Genomic DNA, 17,434 nt, shown 5'->3' on the forward strand with positions numbered 1-17,434 from the left:
GTGGTTCTCATTTATTGTGGAGAGGTCTTCAAATTGACTGATTTAGCTTCTAGCATGAAGTCTTTTTAAAATGTATATATGATAGCATACAATGGAATTGCTTTAAAAAAATTAGACTGAGAACATGACCATAGGTCATCAGCATACTTTACATTGCAGCTAAGTACATATAAATATACGTACACTTGTGGTTGTGTAGCTCTAGTCTCTGCAACTCAAAGTAGCTCTTGCCCTTAAAAGACAATTTTTTTTTTTTAAGAATAAGAAGAGAAGTTGAGTTTGAAGAAGTAACTATTTGGTTTTATATCTTATTCTTTTCTTCTTTCTTTTATGGGGGGGTATCTGGAGCAGATGCTCAGTGTGTGTGAAGGCTTACAATTTTGTTCTTATGTCTCCCCCTCCCCCCAACCATATGATGCTATACTTTGTGGAAGGAAGGAAGGAAATTCTAAAGTTTATTAAATATTGATCTTTATTTCCAGTAGATACATCTGTAATTGAAAATGATGTATGATTTGTGATTCTGGCAGTTTTAATTGGACCCACTGCATATTAGTAGTAGTAGTAGTATGTTATTATTATTAAAAGGTATTACTGACCTTTTAGATCTAGGTTTTTTTTTTTCTATTGCAAGTGGTATCCATGTGAGTGTTAAGTTTTTATAACTAATACAGCATATTTTTCTTGTTTGTTTTATATTAGTTTTTTTTTTGTAAACAGCCATTTGTTGTAAATTATCATTGGCATTAAATTATAATTTATGAATTTCAAAGCAAAGCCATTCCCTGTTTTCTTATGTTTTAAGCATGCATCATAGAGATCATATATTTCTTCTGTCCCTCCATTCCCTCTAAGTTAACTGCAGTAAGCTTAGGTTCTGAGAGACTAACAGTGAAGAGAATATTCATATGGTTAAAAACAAAACCCCTTGTATATGTTTAGTTTGCCCAGAGGAGGATTTGTTTAGAGACTTGAGTTAGGTTTAAGTTTATTGCATTTAAAGAAAGTTTTTCTTTTCATGCTGCGTTAGAACAAAAGATCTTTGCAGCGACTGAATTGGACAAAAGAGGAGGGCTGGGACTGAAGAGCGCGTTCTATGTGAAATTGACGAGATCTTTAAAAAAAGCTGCTAAACATGGCGACTCTTTCCCTTTAAGTGTCTCTTTTTCCTTGCGGGTTTTTTTTTTTAATCTGATCTGAGCTCGCTCTATTTCTTTCCTCTCCCCTTACTCCCCCTCCCCCCTCTCTGTGCTCGGGATGTGAGGGACACAGGCAGACGCAATCTGCAACAATAGTCCGAGGAAAGGAGAGATCGTAGCTTCTTGCTACTTTAAAACAAACCTGGGGGAAGATTTAAAAGGGAGGAAAAAATCTGAGTTGGTTAATGTGATTCCTTTCCAGCTCAGTGTTCGCTATTAGTTTTTCTTCCTGGGACAAGGGGTTGGATCTCAAAGTTAGAAACCAGTTTCAGGACTCACTTGAAAGGACTGATCTGTACTCCTCAGCCAGCTGCACAAGTGGGGGACTTGAGTTCGCAGAGGGTCCTTGTAAACTGTCTGCTCCCCCTTTCCTCCATCCCCGCCCCCCACTTACGTGCAGCGGAATTCCGCCTGGGCCGGGGGAAAGTAAGGGGTGCTTGTTGCGTTGAGGTTCCACGCCTCGGCTCCGCGTTAAGTGGTAAAGGGGCGGGGGGCCGGAGTGGGGGTTGGGGCGTTCTGGGAGAGATCGAGCGTGTGAAACTATGCCTTTAAGCTTGCTTTTGACTTGGTCCTATTAGCTGAGGCCAACATGGCGTCTCCCAATGCAACGCAAGAGCTGAGCTGCTAAGCAAAGGCAGCGCTTAGTAATAGAAAACACATTGGTTAGCGGGGTGGGGGAGGTGGGGGGAACGACTAAAGGCCATTCCATCTGTAACCAGAAAACCGTCTTTAAAACTCTTAGCCAGCAAGTAAGTGCATGTCCTCGATTATTCTGTAATTAAATCAGGAGAATTCCTAGGAAAAACATTTGTAGCAAAGCACTACCCCCCATTCCCTTCCTCACCATATACCGCCAACTTGAAATAATGCCTATTTTTTTCCTTCAGAACCAGATTCCTTTTTTTTTTTAAGGCTATATCTGAAAACGACCTTTCTCATTGAATAATATAGTGGAACGAGAAAAGGAGAGGAAGAAAGAAAGGAGGAGGGGAGAAAGGGAGGGAGGAGGAAGAGATGGGAGAAAGAAAGGAAGAGAGAGAGAGAGAGAGAGAGAGAGAGAGAGAGAGAGGAGAGAGAGAGAGAGAGAGAGAGAGAGAGAGAGAGAGAGAGAGAGAGAGAGAGAATGAGAGAATGAATTTAGAGACCTCCCTCAGTTTCCTTATTAACAAAATCTCTGGGTTTGGTGTTTTCCAGTATAGTAGGTGGTAATGATTTGCATACCGGCCGTTTCGTGGGAAGGGCTCTATACTTGAATGTCAAAGTTACGGGAAATGCTTTATTTCTTAATTAAGAGTGGTGGATGTGAGGTTACGGATACAGCAATATAGTACATTTTCAGTCAGAGAACATAGCCATCCGGGCAGGCGCAGGAATAAGTTTGTAGAGGTTTTGGACCTTTAGATACATTGTTTCCATTTAATGTTGTATAATCACTATACAGATTTTTTTTTTTTAAGTATAGCCTTTCTGTGAACATTTGATTTCTTATTTTTTAAAAATCATGAGATTTGGGAGGTTTTTTTTTGGAGAGGATGGGATAAGAGGCAGAAGGACTTCATTAAGTCCAGCTCCACTGCTTTCGACAGAAAGTGAGGTACCCACTAAGTAAAGGGATTTTTCTTCCCAAGTCGAACCCAGTGCCCTGTCCTACAAATCCCTTTCTCCTTCTGTCGCCTTCAGAGGGGGAAAGATACTTCGGGAATTCTAGGCCTTGTCAAGATTTATTGAAGTTAAGTTTAAAAAAACGTCCTTCAGATGATTTTTCCCATTTTCTCAGATTTCAAAGGCTCCCCGCAGTGCGGCTGCCTAATTAATGGGTGAAATTCAACTAAATCTAATTATGCAGTAATTTTAAAGCAGTTAGTCCTGGGCGTTGGTTTGTAATAGGACCCCAGTTTTTTAAAGTTTGCTTAATGTGTTGGTTTAGGGGGAAAGCAGTCTTTTGTACCGCAAAGAAAGACAGGGAAATAGTTTTGCTGCATAAACCAAGGAAGAGAGGGCCTCCCCCTTCTCTCCTATCTTTTTCCCCCCTTGCTCAAGCTAAAAAGCGAGAGAGGTGCTAACCCAGCAAGGAGACTAGATTCTATAGCCAAAGGGGAAAGAGAAAATCTAGTTAATATGGAAACACAAAAGGGTCATGGTATTCTCCCGCCTGGATGCATCTGTAAATACCCGAATGCTCAGGGATGGCTATCCTCTGCTGCCTAATACAAAACAGATTTCTTCTGTATTTTCATTAAGGCGAAAAGCTGGCTCTTCAAGTTATAAATCTTATCATCCTTCTGATAACATACTTGTAATAAGTTAGCGTCGTATTCAAAGTGAATTGTAAAACTGCCTCATTTAATATGGCATCTGTGTCATTAAAACTTTATTTTTCTCTGAGTCTTGTAGGCCACAAGGGCAGGTAAAGGGTTGAGGGTTCTTTCTTGAAGACTGGGCCTCTAGGGGTAGAGGTAGGGAGTAGGATTTTGATAGATGTCCCCAAGATCTTTTAATAGGGTGGAGATACCCTATCAACAACAACAGAAAAAGGGTGTTGGATTCTCCCTTCCATTCTCCCATGGCCACCTCGAAATGAAGTGCCTTAAAAGAAACATTCCTATGATTAGCTAAGCAAACACATCTGCTTTCCTAGTTTGGCCTTCATTAATTAGCCAAACAAAGAACCGTTTTGCTTTTTACCTTTTGCTGGAGAGAATATGTTTTTTCAGGAGTGTCTCTGGCCCTCCTATTTTCAATTGCAGCCACGTTAATTTTATTGGGATTACTGATGGGAAATGAGGTGGCGCAGGCTTCCGAAAGGAAAGGCTTGATCATTACCCCCTCTGGAACCATATTTTTCCACCCCACCTCCTTCTCAGAGAGGGAGGTGAGAGTTGGGGAGGGGTGTGGAGAATAGAGAAGCAAGTTAGCAGCAATTTGAATCAAGCTCGCACTGGGCTGATTTTAGTTGACAGAGCGTGTGTTGAAGTTGAACTCTATAATTTGCACTCCTGTTCCTTTATTAGGGTTGGACAACGAACTAATGAGCTTTTCCCTAGCACAATGTCACTTGTATTTATTTTCCTATGGAAACTTTTAGATAGCGGAAGTTCTTTTTTTTAAAAAGGGAAGTGGGGGTACTGAAAGTGTACCCTACTTATTTCTTAATACAGGTACCAGGGATTGTATTCTCCTGGGAGTGCCTGGGGAAGGAAGAGAAAAAAGAGGAGGTGGGGGAGGGAAGGCAAGAGACAGCAAGATTTAGATTTTTGATGGGGTCATTTGGAGATGAGAGCCCAGGAAGGCCTCAAGACCAGACAACCTGCAGACTCCTAGGATCTGGAAGAGAGGCAACTCTCAAAGTCGAACACCTAGTGAGAGAAGTGTAGGCGTCTTGGTGATAGTTGATGGCTAGGACCCTAATCTGATCAAAGCCTAACTGAGAAAAGGGAACTTGGTTGGTACCCAAAGGTGGCATTAAACCTATGGAGTCTAACGGGAAGGGAGGGAGAGTGGATTCTCCTTCCCTCCTCCACCTCTCCTGGTTCGGTGGAAGCACTAGTGCTGTGGGTCTAGGAGTAAAAGGATCCCCACAAGGCAAACTCAGGCATCTTCTTCCCAAATAAAGGAAAGCCTGCAAAGGAGGCCAGGGCCGGCTGCCTCAGGCTCTGGGGTGGAGTGGGAATGGGCGTATCAAATAACTCCTCCGATCCCACTGCCCGGAGAAGGATATTGTGTGTCTATGTGTCTCTCTGTCTATCTTACAAATTCTAAATATTTTTATTCCCATGCGGGACCGATGTATGTGCTTTGAAGTGTCTCTTTCGAGGTATTCTGGAGGGAAAGGGGTTCCGCTGCCCAAGCTGATCCCTACTTCATTTCGTTCTCTTTCCACAAGTTGTGCTGATCCCTGGAGAATCCTCAGTTGGAAACTATTGAAATTAAGAGTTAAAAAAAGAAGTGGGGGCTGAGGTAGGAAGGCGTTTGAGACTATTGTCCCTGATCCCATGCGCTCTTAATGGGCAGGGTGGATTCCATAAGTAAAGTAGGGTTTATTTGGTCTCAGAAAGGAAAAATTGAAGCTCGAAAAGTGGAAGGAAATTGGAAAATTTAGGCTCGCTTTCCCCCTCTTCCCACTGCCAGGCAGCCTACCGCAACTTTCTAATAATGTCCACTCTTTGTTTCTTTCCCTGTATCTTCTTTTCTTGCTTCTTCTCTTTGCCTTCTGCCCGCCCACCCCACCCCCTCTTCCTTCCTTCCTGCAAATGGGTGTTAACGTGGGTCTTTATGTTCTGTCTATAACTAGGATGTAATCACGCGCCCCATGCCTCTCTCTAAAAGCATTTAATAAATGTCTATTAAAGCGCTACAAATGTAAGATAAATTTAGTGGCGCGGCTGCTTCCCTGTATCCAAACGGTAATGATGGATTTATCAACAGGGATTCGCCTTCAGCGCAGTGAGAGAGATTTACTCAACAAATATGTCGGAGAGCACCCACCCAAATATAATCATTTATACCCAAACTGACTTCTTTCCAGCCTCACAGATTCTCAACTCTACTCAGGCTTTTGAATTCATATTGTGTTGTGTTTTTGCTGTAAAATCATGGGTCCAAGATATGGATGTTATTCCTAGCTCGCGCTCTCTCTCTCTCTCTCTCTCTCTCTCTCTCTCTCTCTCTCTCTCTCTCTCTCTCTCTCTCTCTCTCTCTCTCTCTCTCTCACTTTCTCTCTCTCTCTCTCTCTCTTACTCTCTCTCTCTCTCTCTCTCTCTCTCTCTCTCTCTCTCTCACACACACACACACACACACACACACACACACACACACACAAGTAGGGTGATTATATTTTCCAGGTCAGAATATATACACTAATGAAATGTATCCTGACTTATGTCTTTAGGAAATATAATACATAGTTATTGGTTTTGATGAAGTCTTGGGAGATTTTTGTTGTTTGTTGCTTGGCTTTTTTTTTTTGTTGTTATTTGGCTTGTTTGTTTAGTTGTAGTATTTATCTCGATTATGGGAAGTTTCTTAAGTGATCTAAATGATCTAAATGATCCAAGCTTTTCAACAATAATCTTGTGTAATTTTTGAGAAGGACAGTTTCAAAGTGTTTCAGTGAATGCTCTCTATCTAGGTTCTGGGTACCAATTTCCCTACAAACTTGGGCTAAACCTCATGGCCAGCTTTTAATCTTTGAATTGAAGCCTCCTCTAACTTGTCTTCAGATTTCCAGAATGATGGGACAGAATAGCTTTATTTAGAAAGGGAGTGTCAGGCGTAGATTTGCCTTTGTCCAGGCTTTGTAAAATATGCCAGGGTCTGGCTCTGGAATTAGCTTAGAGTCTGGGACCTCATATACTCAGCCAAGTCTTAAACCTACAGGTATCACCTGTCATCTGTCCCACGTTGTTTTTTCTTGCTTAAACTTTGGCTTGAAGAACGCAGGAGGTGTCTATCCTTAATGGAGTTTTCCAAGTGTCTCTTCTCTCAGATACCATTGTTCTATAACCTGGAATCCGTTTTCTAAAATTTGCCTCTCAAACATGTGGGGTGCCCCCCTCATTTTCTCAGAATACTTGTCTTCATTAAATCCCTGAATAAATATTTTAAAGTACAGACAATATGTGAATGTTTAAAAAAATATTTGCCTGGATATAGGTTTTTCTCCCCCTTTTCAGGGGGAGAGATACTGGACTTTCAAGTAAAACCTAGTTGGCATTTTCTTTGGCCTCTCGTTTTTCTTTCTTCTCTCGAATTTTCATTGAGATGTCTCTGTACTTTGCTTGTCAGTTATCTTTGTTCCTTTTAAATAAAGGGCTTTTAAATGGACTTATTGCTCCCAGCGTGGGCTCCTCTCTCTAAATGTTAGAAAATTGTGCCATCTACCCGCTATTCTAAGTACTGTCACACTCAGAGACCTCCAAAGACCTTCAGCCCCGACTTCAATCCTGCTGTGTCAAAGGGCCGGGCTGCTGGTAAGAGGCAAAGAGATGACGTGGATTTTTGCAAATTTCAGACTGAAATCACGCTCTGGACCGCAAAAGTAATACACAAGATACCACTGGAGCAGCGCATTTGATGGCAGTCCCTAACTTGTCCAGAACACAGAATTCCTTACAATCACTATTGAATTCTCAGAGCTTTTCGGAGCTCCTTTTCTAGATAATATCAATTGAAGACTAAAGTCCCAGGGCCAATTTTAGACACTGACAAGTGTATGTGGGTTGACAATGAAGAGAGATATTCCTGTCGAGGGAGAAACCCGAATTTGTCGTATTTGTTTTGTTTTGTTTTTTAAATGACTCCAGCATTTTCAGCTTTCTCTGGGTAAGTCCAGGATCTGAAGAACTTGTTAATGGATAACAATCAAATATTGGTTTTCTTGGGGGGCGGGGGGGACGAGGCACAGAAGAAGAAATTTTAATTCAATCTTCCCTTTTCCAGATATTTCTCTCCACATTGAGGAGGGAGGGAACAAATCTACTTTATGTTAGACGTATGAGACGGGAACCCTCTAACTGAGAACCAGAAAGGGATGCTTGACCCTTTATCAAGAAAAAGAAAGGAGAAATATTGCCTTTTTCTGAATGACCTAATATGAATTAGCAGTTAGATTTTATTGCATGTCTACACCTCTTTTTTTTTCTCCATTAGCAAAGATTTTCAAGTGTCGATTTGTGCTTAGTGGGGGCGGGGAGAAAAGCAAGTTTATGGGTTCACAGTTTATGATTTTTATTACATGTTTCACACTCTTCGGAGAAATGGAGTTTTAAGCAACATACAATTATATCTATATTGCTCTTTGGATAAGTTCCAAGTAACTTAACAATCAATTAGTTTAGATCTTTCGATACTTGTTGCTAAAATCAAAGTGTAAAGCTTAAACTGTATCACCTCCCCACATTTTTTTCTAAGTTGTTACAGTAGATACCACATATCCAAAGGAAAGACTGCTTTGTGTGACTCAGCTAACTTGTAATTTTCTACTTGAATACCTATCTTTATCAGAGTTTTCTGTTTTACTTTTTTTATACCAAATGAGATAGGATATATAAATCACTTTGCAAACCTTAAAGCCCTATACAAATGTTAGTTCTTTCCTTTTCTGGCAGTGACTTTCTTTTTCTTAAATCTCCTTTTGGTGTTTTGTTTATTAATTTCATTTCTGTTGCATTTTTATTATTCTCCTCAGTATCTCTCTCCCATTCTCCTATATGGTATTCCATCTTTTAAAAAAGTATATTTGATATTAAGGTAGAAAAGTATTTTAATAACCACAGTAATACAATAGTTTACAAAAGTAAAAATCATTTTTTCTTAATTACTAGTCTCTTTCTTTTTGATTTTCTGTGTATATGTCACTCTTCCTCTGTTTGTCTCTCTCCTCTCCTTTCTTCCTTCCTTTCTTCCTTCCTCTGAAAGGTTTAGAATATAATTTGTCACATTGAACAGAAATTGATCCTGAGTGAAAAATGCCCTCTTTTCACTTTTCCTGAATGTCTCTAGGCGAACCTTCTATGCTTCAGTCTGGACTTGGCCAAAGTTGAAAAGCTTGAGTACATCTTAACATCCTAAGATCTAAAAGAACTCGTGGGGTCAGCACTGACAGTACTTCCCCTCAAGCCACAAGTAGAGCTCCCTGCCATGTAGCCATTGGAGGAAGAAGCCTTGAAATGGATGTACCAAAAAGGGACTTCCTAATTCATCAATATAATTCATTCTTCCCTTTAGCATATTTCTCCCTCAAACTAGAGAGGCTTTCTTAAGTGAAGTGGACACAGACTCCCCAAACATCAGGTTTTCCTTCCCTTCTACACCATCTAATCCCAGACAAAAAGCTACTGTCTCGTTTTCAGCTACATCGCTAATTAAAAGCCCCCTGGCTTTGGAAACAGTGTCAAGACTTAAAATATTATGAGCTCCAAGGGGCAGAGAAGGAAGAAAGGAAGGAAGGGAGAAAGGAAGGGAGGGAGGGAAAATAAAGAAGGAAGAAGGGAAAGAGAGAGACAGACAGACAGAGAAGGTGATGGGAGATATATAGTGATTTGGATGGAAAGTGATTAACCTTTCTCAAGAAACTAGTTTTATTTCCAATGTAGCTACAATTCAGAGGACAGGAGAAAGAGGTCATTATAGGGTAGAAAAGTTTTCCTCAACTTTACTGAATCACTCTGCATCAGTGAAACCTACAAAGAAAAATGTTATTATCTACTACATACATTCATATGTTTCTTTAATTATGATGAATGTCTGGGGAAATTTTTCTGTTCATTAATTTTATATTTCCCCTTTCCCCTCATAACATTAAAAACAATTTTGCTCTGTCAGTGTCACTAATATTGTGGTTTGCTGATGTCTTGCTTTGAAACACAACCCCACTAGTAGTTGCCTTAGCCTCTATCGACCAAACTACTTCAGGCCATCTTTTTCCTTGGCTCTGTTCATCTCTTCAATCTTTCTCCATATGTTTGATTTCTAGTTTCAATGAAAACATAAAAAAAAAAACAGAAAGAACCAATACATTGCTTAACCCAACTGTCTTTTCATGTCTTACCCAGAACTCTCTCAAGTCAATTCCATTTCCTTTTTGTGGCACCAGAGGCTAATGTTCCTTCACTGTCCATTTTAAGAAAATATGAAACCTCTTATTTTTTCTCCTTCTTGGAATAAATGTTTTGTGTACATGCTTAGAATCATCCATTTTAAAAAACATATTTTTAAAAAGCTTTTCTCATTCTCTTTCTCTTCTCTTTTCTTTTGTTCTTGCACCCTTAAAAAAAATCCTTTGCTAAGCAATGCTCTCTTTCTAGAAATAAAATCAATTCATCACTATCTGTTGCCTAATAGAGGCCCAGTTATACTGTGTATATTTGGTGACAGGCTAGAGAAAGTGCAATTAAGATATTCATAATTTTCTGTTTGTTGCTTCTCCTTTCCTGAATGCTCCAACCTGGAATTGCCTTTGACATTATAGCAAATGTAAACATTTCTGCTCATTTGTTCTCACTCCTCCAAGTCTTTCTTTAAACGTTGCTTTAAAATGAGCTCCCTCTCCCTATATTTCTTCTTACTTATTTGTATTAGAAAGGATGGGTTTCAAACTGATTATCTCATATCTTCTTTGCAAAAGTACTCTCTCTGCAGTCTTTGGGTCAGGCATTGATCTCTCTGCAATGTAACAAACAGGAGGGTTAATTTTCCCTCATTAGCATCTCCATAGCATGGGCTCCTCACACTGGATTTTGCCCCTTGCCTTTGCTTTAGCTTCCAAGCGTCTGTTCTCCCTCATTCTGCCTCTCTGTCCCCTAGATTTTTTTCTCCCTCTCCCAGTCTACACTCCCTGCATACATACATGGAGTACACATATGCACACATATCCCATCATGACATTAGACACTCCACTATTCCTACTGGGTCTCCATTTCTCATCAGTTTTGGCCCACTATGTCCATCTCTCTCTTCCCTGCACCCTCTCATCTCAATCACTTTTTGTCTGTCTTTTCTCTCCATTTCTGTCTTTTATCCATCTCTTGTTTTCCATCTCATTTGAAAATGTGTTGTTCTCTTCTCTATGAAGTAGTTTATTTTTTGTACTTCGTTTACTTCTTAATCTTTTTCTAGGTCTTTCATTCAGTTGTAGGAAAAGAAAAGGGGGTTAGTCGACACTGAGATGCCAAAGTTCAGCATAAAAAAAAAAAACCCTTCCAACTACCTACAAAAGGGCTCAGTGCTTTGTGATGGCAGAAAGAAACAAAAATGAAAAGCAAATTGCATTTGGGGCTAAAGTGTGAGTGTGTTTGTGTGTATGTGTATCTGTGTGTATTTTTAAAGATTTCTTTGAACTGCTTTTGTGCTGACTTGGCAGAGGCACTTGCCAATGCTAGTCACGGTTTTAGGAACTTTGAGTTAACCTCTTATATCAAATGAATCTTTTCATTTAGAGACCAATAAATCTCAATCTCTAGCTACCTTTTGTAGGAAAGGCTAGGCTTACCAAGGCAAGCCTGAAGCTTATAATAAAGAAGAGATAAAGTTTGCCAAAGTTTTTTTTTTTTCCCACCCTTCTAGCATCCCACACTCTCACCCTGTAAATAAAAGTTTGGGGAGATGGCAGCCTTTGGGAAGCTGGGAATCTCTGCATTGTTTCTAACAAACCTAGTTACTGAAATAGAATCTTCAAGGTTTCGAGTGCTAAAATGATTTATTGTTTTTCCAACGAGTCATTATTTTGTGGAGTTGGTGAGGTAGGGCTGGGACAATCTAGTCAACAACATGGGGTTTTATCAGGGGAGTGGGGAGGATGATGGAGCTAAGAGGAGACTTAATACCATAAACATGAAAGACCATAGTGTCTGGAGGACTGAATTGTTTGTACTTAGTCAATAAAAGACATACATTGTTAACAATAACGACAAAAGGAAATATACTCTGGGCCTCATCTGAAATCAGGCAGGGCACTTTTTAGAAATATTTTAACTGTGCTGTTAATTTTGATGGGTTTTCTTGAACATTTGAAATTCAACCTTTATCCAGTCTTTTCATGGGGGTCTGATTACTAAATTAATTTTTTGATTTATTGTCTCCTTTCACACTTTTAGTTTATTTCCTGCGTCCTTTCATTGAATCTAAACTCCCTTCCTTTCTTTTTCCCCACCATATTTTAATGTTTTTACTACCTGGACACATTGCTTAATTTCTTCCGGTTCTTAATGGTAATTCATTTACTCCCTTTCTCTTTCCTCCTGTTTGAAGAAAGAGCTATTCGCTGGTCTCTATATAGTTCCTCTTTGATAGTTATTAATTGCTGCTACAAGGCAGGAGATTCTTAACTAATAACAAAGTTGTAAATTACCATATTCTTTCAAATACTTCTCTTGTCAACTATGATTGATTTGATTAATATTCCACTCAATAAAATAATTTCAGCTGCACTTTATAATGAGCCATACCTATCATGCTCCAAAGTGTATGGCAATGGTCCTTCAGAGAAGAGGTTCTCTTATTCAGGGCTGACCTGCATTTTTGTGGCCCAGAGTTCAAACTCGAAGCAAGACTAGGAAGATTTGCCTTCAGAAAGAAAGGAATGGAGTGGGGTTGGAAACAAATAATCCAGAAATGGAGTTGGACATTTTAGGGGCTTATTATTATTATCGATAATAAGAAACTTTTTAAAGGGGCCTCTGTTGGGTGAAGTACCCCTACCTCACCTTCCTCCCATTTTGGTGAACATTGTGTTAAGAGAATTTTCAGGAAAGAAATCTTCTAATCCCTTAAACTTGAATAAACCGAGTCAAATTTCTCCTTTTTCTCTATGTTGATTGGAACACAGTTTTTTCTTCCCAATCATCATTTCTCAGAGAAAATCTGCCGGCTTCCTGCTCTGGCCACTCAGCAGTCGGTGTGGAAGTCAGAGGGAAAAGGTGATGTGTCAGGACGGGGAAAGAAGGGAACAGGAACGGGAAGGGTGGGGATGGATTATAGAAGAAGGGCCGTGGGACTCATGAGAAAGTAGACAAAATATCTTAAAGGGTCCTCTTTACATTCCATCATGATATCCAGAATTCAAGCCTTGAAGCCATCAATACCCGCTGCCTCCAATGACTATTGAGTTTTAATCTTAATTATATTATTAAGTGAAGTACTGCGCTGTCAAAGAATTGAACATGATTTATGATGTCTGCCTATTAAACGATCGATTGTGAATATCGTTACTATCATCTATCAATATTCACAGTCCGAGGGTATTCCTCGCTGCAGACGAGTGTTATTTGTAATGTAGAAATGATAGACTACAGGAAGGGAATACTTATTCTCCACAGGACAGACTTCCAGGTACTTCGGGATACGAATTCGGGGATCTGGGCACACCAGCGCGCACTTGTGATAGTCCAACCTTACAGATGTACTTTAAATCATACAAGTGATAGGAACAACAGATTGTTTGAAGGGTGTCGTGGCGGGGGGGGGGGGGGGGGGATTACGGAGGGGAGAGAATAAAAGGGCACTCCGGGTTTTAGGAGAAAGTTCGAGGTTACCTCTACATGTCGATAGCAGAAAGGAGGGCAAGAACGACAGTTTCCTAGCTGCCAAATGATCTGCAATATGCCTGGAATGAAAAAAAAAAATAGTATTGAGGGTCATCCCTTTGTAGTTTCGGGACAGCAAACGAACCGGTTGGTAAAGTGGAGGCAGAATTAGGCTTTCTGCTTCTGGAGCAGTTATGCAGACCACGCCTATATACTTGGACTGTGGCTATCCATTTCAGGAATAAAGTTCTCTATCCCATCCCCCCACCTCCGTCCTAGAAAGTGGGACTTCAACCTGCTTCTGGCTTCCCTGAGTATGGTGGACTGCTTTGCGTTTAGGCCCGGAGGAGAGTGTATTTGTGAACGTGAAACCTTTTGTCTGTGCTTTCGGAGAGACTGCTTTTTTCAAACGTAGTGGAGAACAGTTCAGGGTCACTGACGATTGCCAGCATCCGTGATATAAAGGGTACAGGGTGGAGGCATGGGGGCGGGAGCAGACAGAGAGAGTAGAGACAAAATCGTTCTCCTTACCTAGCACAAGTGCCTCACAGCTATAATATCGGGATCTCATCTCTGCCCTTCCCGCACCCCCACCCCCACCCCCCAACGTTTCTCTTCTTCCAGCGGAAAAAAAAAAACAAGCTGAAAATATAAAGTCGCCGATCGCTCCTCCCCCCCCCCCCAATCCTCCACCGTCTCTATCCCCACTCAAGAGCGCTCGCTCTTCTCCAGGGGGGTCTCGGCGCAAATGGAAGTATTGGAGCAGGAGCAGCGAATCTAGCCTGACTAGGTTACTCCTACCCAAAGCCGAAGCTAGTCGTTAGGTGAATTAACAACTGGTCCTGGTTTGGAGGAAATCGGCACAAATCTCTCACATTTAGTCCCTTCCCTTCTTTCTCCAGTCACTCGGGTCTCCTATCTTCTCTTCCCCTCCCCTCTCTTCCACTCCACCTCCCCGCCTTTCTCCCAACAAAACTGACCAGTCAGTCCTTGTGAAATCAGCCACTCTCCTCCCCCTCCCTGCATAATCAAGATGCCACAAGGACCAGAGCATTGTGATCCCAGCCCTGGTACACTGACAATTAGGCGGAGGCAACGGGAGCCCACACGGCGTGAACAGGCTTCTCAGCTGCCATTTGAACTCTGACGTCAAGCAGTACTTTGAGAGCCTGGAGCCCCCTCAGCGTCGTTTAGGACAAATTTTTTATGTCTGATTGAGAGAAAGAGGGTTGAATGAAGCCCCTTTGCCTTGCGCTGGCGCTCCTTTTCTTCAGGAAGAGAAACTCGGCCCTGGCCAGACTGGCAAAACTTCGCCTGGAGGTTCTCAGGGCATTTCACTTCTGCTAATCGCTGCCTGGATGACAGATATTTTTCTCCTTGGAACTCTGGATAATTCTTGCTTCGTAGAGCTGATCCTTGCTCCCCACACCAGTATTTGCCACAGTCACTTTACTGAACCTATTCTCTCTTCAAGTACTTCTCCCTTTCACCCCGCCCCCCCCCCCCCCCCCCAAGCACCAGACAGCATAGGAGTGTGAAACTATTGGTCTCAACTTCGATACTCTTTACTTCCTCTCTCAGGTTCTGGCCAGGCCTTTTCTCCCGTTTTCCCTAACCCACCCTTCACACACGCACGCGCACGCTCACACACCCGAAGTGTACCTCTTAAGCGATTCTGACCCGGGGGGCACTTTGGGGTACTCTCATCTTGTGGTCGGAAGGGGGAAGGAGGATGGAAGGGGTAGGCTTTCTTAGTGAGAAAAGACTTGCTTCAGCCAAAGATATAGAAACCGTAGCAGGTGGGAAGATAAGAATGTGTGCGTTTTCTGCATCCTTCACCTCAGGCTCTGGATGACAAGGTTGAGCATATTGTCGGTCTCCTCCCACCTTCTTCCACAGAGTTCAAGTCTTAGGCGCCTAGAATAGGGAAAGTGATGCTATTGAAGACCACCGAGCTCTGTGTTCAAGTTCTTGGGAGTGGTGGAGTAGAGGGAGAGGTAGGATAGAATGCAAAGAATAACAAAAAAATGAACAGGCCAAAATTTCAGTCCAGAGCCACCTACAGCTTCAAACCAGCCTTCGGAAGGAAAGACAAACTAGCTTAGTGGAAGGCTGAATATCCATCCCACCCACCTAGCTTTGTCACTACTTACTGAGGCGAGTCTGAGAACTGCCCCTACCGACCCACACCCACTCTCCTCTGAGTCTCTTCCCTTACACATCTCTGTCCCTGGTTTAGAAACCCAATACTGATTTGGCTGCCTTACAGAATCCTTGTTAGTCTTTTGCTTTTTTGTCTGTCTGTCTGTCTGTCTGTCTGTCTTTCACACACGTAGATTTTGTTCACAATCTAATTTTGTCACAGCCTATTCTAGAGCCCTAGTCCTCCAGCCTCGACTTGAATCCTTATTTCCTGTGAACATAAATCTGGACCAGCTGGATCAGTGTATCACCCAGGACAAGATCACTCATTACACTAAGAGACACAACGAAAACAAACAGAAAGATAAGGGAAAAGAGAATTGAAAACAAGAAGAATCAATCCAAAGTTACTTCTACAGTGGCATTCCGGGAGGACAGAAGCAATAGTTATTAGAGAACATTAAATGAGTGTAAAGAAGGTTCCCCTTGAGTAAACGTTGGCAAAGTTAGGTCCAGGAAAGACCTTCTAACGTGGTTAAATATAGATATATACCTGAAATGAAATAATTCAATTAGACAAGAAATTTTTTATTAGGAGAGTATGTACTGTGTAAGGAAGGAGTGAGAGAGTTAGAAAGGATTTCTAATATTCACATCCACTTACTCAAAATGAAATACATTTTTCTTCTTGCGATGTATTCTTTGGTTAATCAACTGACCCATCTGTGTTAAGAAGTGAATTATTAACGATAATGCCATCAAATGAACTTAGAATTTCTATATAACTGAATTTCAATAATTATTTGTTTATGACTTAAACCAACCTTCCTTATTTTTCTCTCCCTCCCTCCCTCCTTTCCTTCCTTCCTTCCTTCCTTCCTTCCTTCCTTCCTTCCTTCCTTCCTTCCTTCCTTCCTTCCTTCCTTTTTTTTCTGTTTTTCCCCCTTTGGACTAGTCACTGAGGCAGCTGTCTTAAATATTCTCTGAATGGCAGTAACCTGATGCACTGTCTCTCTTGCCTCCCCCCGCCCCTTCTCCATCCCCATATTCATGACATATATTCTTAAGTTTGGTCTCCTTTTAAAAATGACAAATGTCTTGTCAAATGTAGAAAATCTATTCCATCTGGGTGTCTAACAATCTTTCATTGAAAAGGGACAGAGGCAAAGCCATGGCTGAGTGTGTCGTGCAGTCTATATTTGTAATGTAATAGCCCAAACCTTGGACTAATTTACAGCTAACAGGTCTATTGGAAGAAAAAAAAAAGTCCACAAGGAAATCAGCTCTTAAAGGAATCGGAAATATGTGGATTGTAACTAGATTGTGAGCGTCTCTCTCTCTCTCTCTCTCTCTCTCTCTCTCTCTCTCTCTCACACACACACACACACGTACGCAAAGTAATTGTCTTCCCTCCGGTTGTCTACCTTTCTCTAGGCAGATGAGAGGGGATTTTCCCTTTCCATCATCTTCATCACCCCCTCCCCCAGTTCTTAATGGCACCTCTTCTCCCCGCCCCATTTCAGAAGACTAAAACCCTCCGCTCTCCCTAGCCTTAGTCCCTCTCACTCTCTCCTTTCTTCTACCAGAGCCGAGACGGTGGCGCTCTTCCTTTGCTGTTCAGTCCCTTTGGCCTCTCCCAACACAACTGCACCCAGTCGGCCTTCCCACTCCAACGCTCGGGATTTCCAGCTCGGTAGAGCCACCAGCAGGAGGCGCTGGCGCCCGAAGCAGCCCCCGGGGTCTTCCCAGGCTGGGACCCCGGGCCCTCCCCTTAACAATGCCGGGCTCTACGCGGAGACAGACACACATAGAGAGGGGAGTTTGATCTTGTCTCATTGGTGTCTCAGGCCTGAAAGGGAAATCATTTGGGTAAACAGCCAAGCTTCCAGGCTTAACGCCTGGCTCCCTCCCTACTCCCCCCTTGCGCCCCCCGCCTCCCTCACCCCCCTTCAACCCCAACACCCACCCACACTTTGCTCCGGAGCCTCTTCCAGAGAAAGCTCCACGCTTTGATTCGGGAGTTGAGTGCTCCCCAGGTTAAAAGTGCTGCAGACCTGAATGTCCCATAACTAT

The 17,434-nt window shown here is 41.9% G+C and overlaps 1 long non-coding RNA gene across 1 annotated transcript; it reads right to left on the reverse strand.

Annotated features, from left to right (window-relative positions):
- Nucleotides 1-5,885: 5,885 nt before the first annotated feature.
- LOC130455778 (uncharacterized) lies at nt 5,886-14,200 on the reverse strand. The gene is made up of 4 exons (XR_008913881.1): nt 14,021-14,200; nt 13,229-13,299; nt 12,143-12,260; nt 5,886-10,361 (listed from the first exon to the last, which is right to left on the reverse strand). It is a non-coding gene; the product is annotated as an uncharacterized LOC130455778 (long non-coding RNA).
- Nucleotides 14,201-17,434: the final 3,234 nt, after the last annotated feature.

The sequence above is a fragment of the Monodelphis domestica genome, chromosome 1 (genome assembly GCF_027887165.1).
Source record: "Monodelphis domestica isolate mMonDom1 chromosome 1, mMonDom1.pri, whole genome shotgun sequence".
NCBI classification, from domain to species: domain Eukaryota; kingdom Metazoa; phylum Chordata; class Mammalia; order Didelphimorphia; family Didelphidae; genus Monodelphis; species Monodelphis domestica.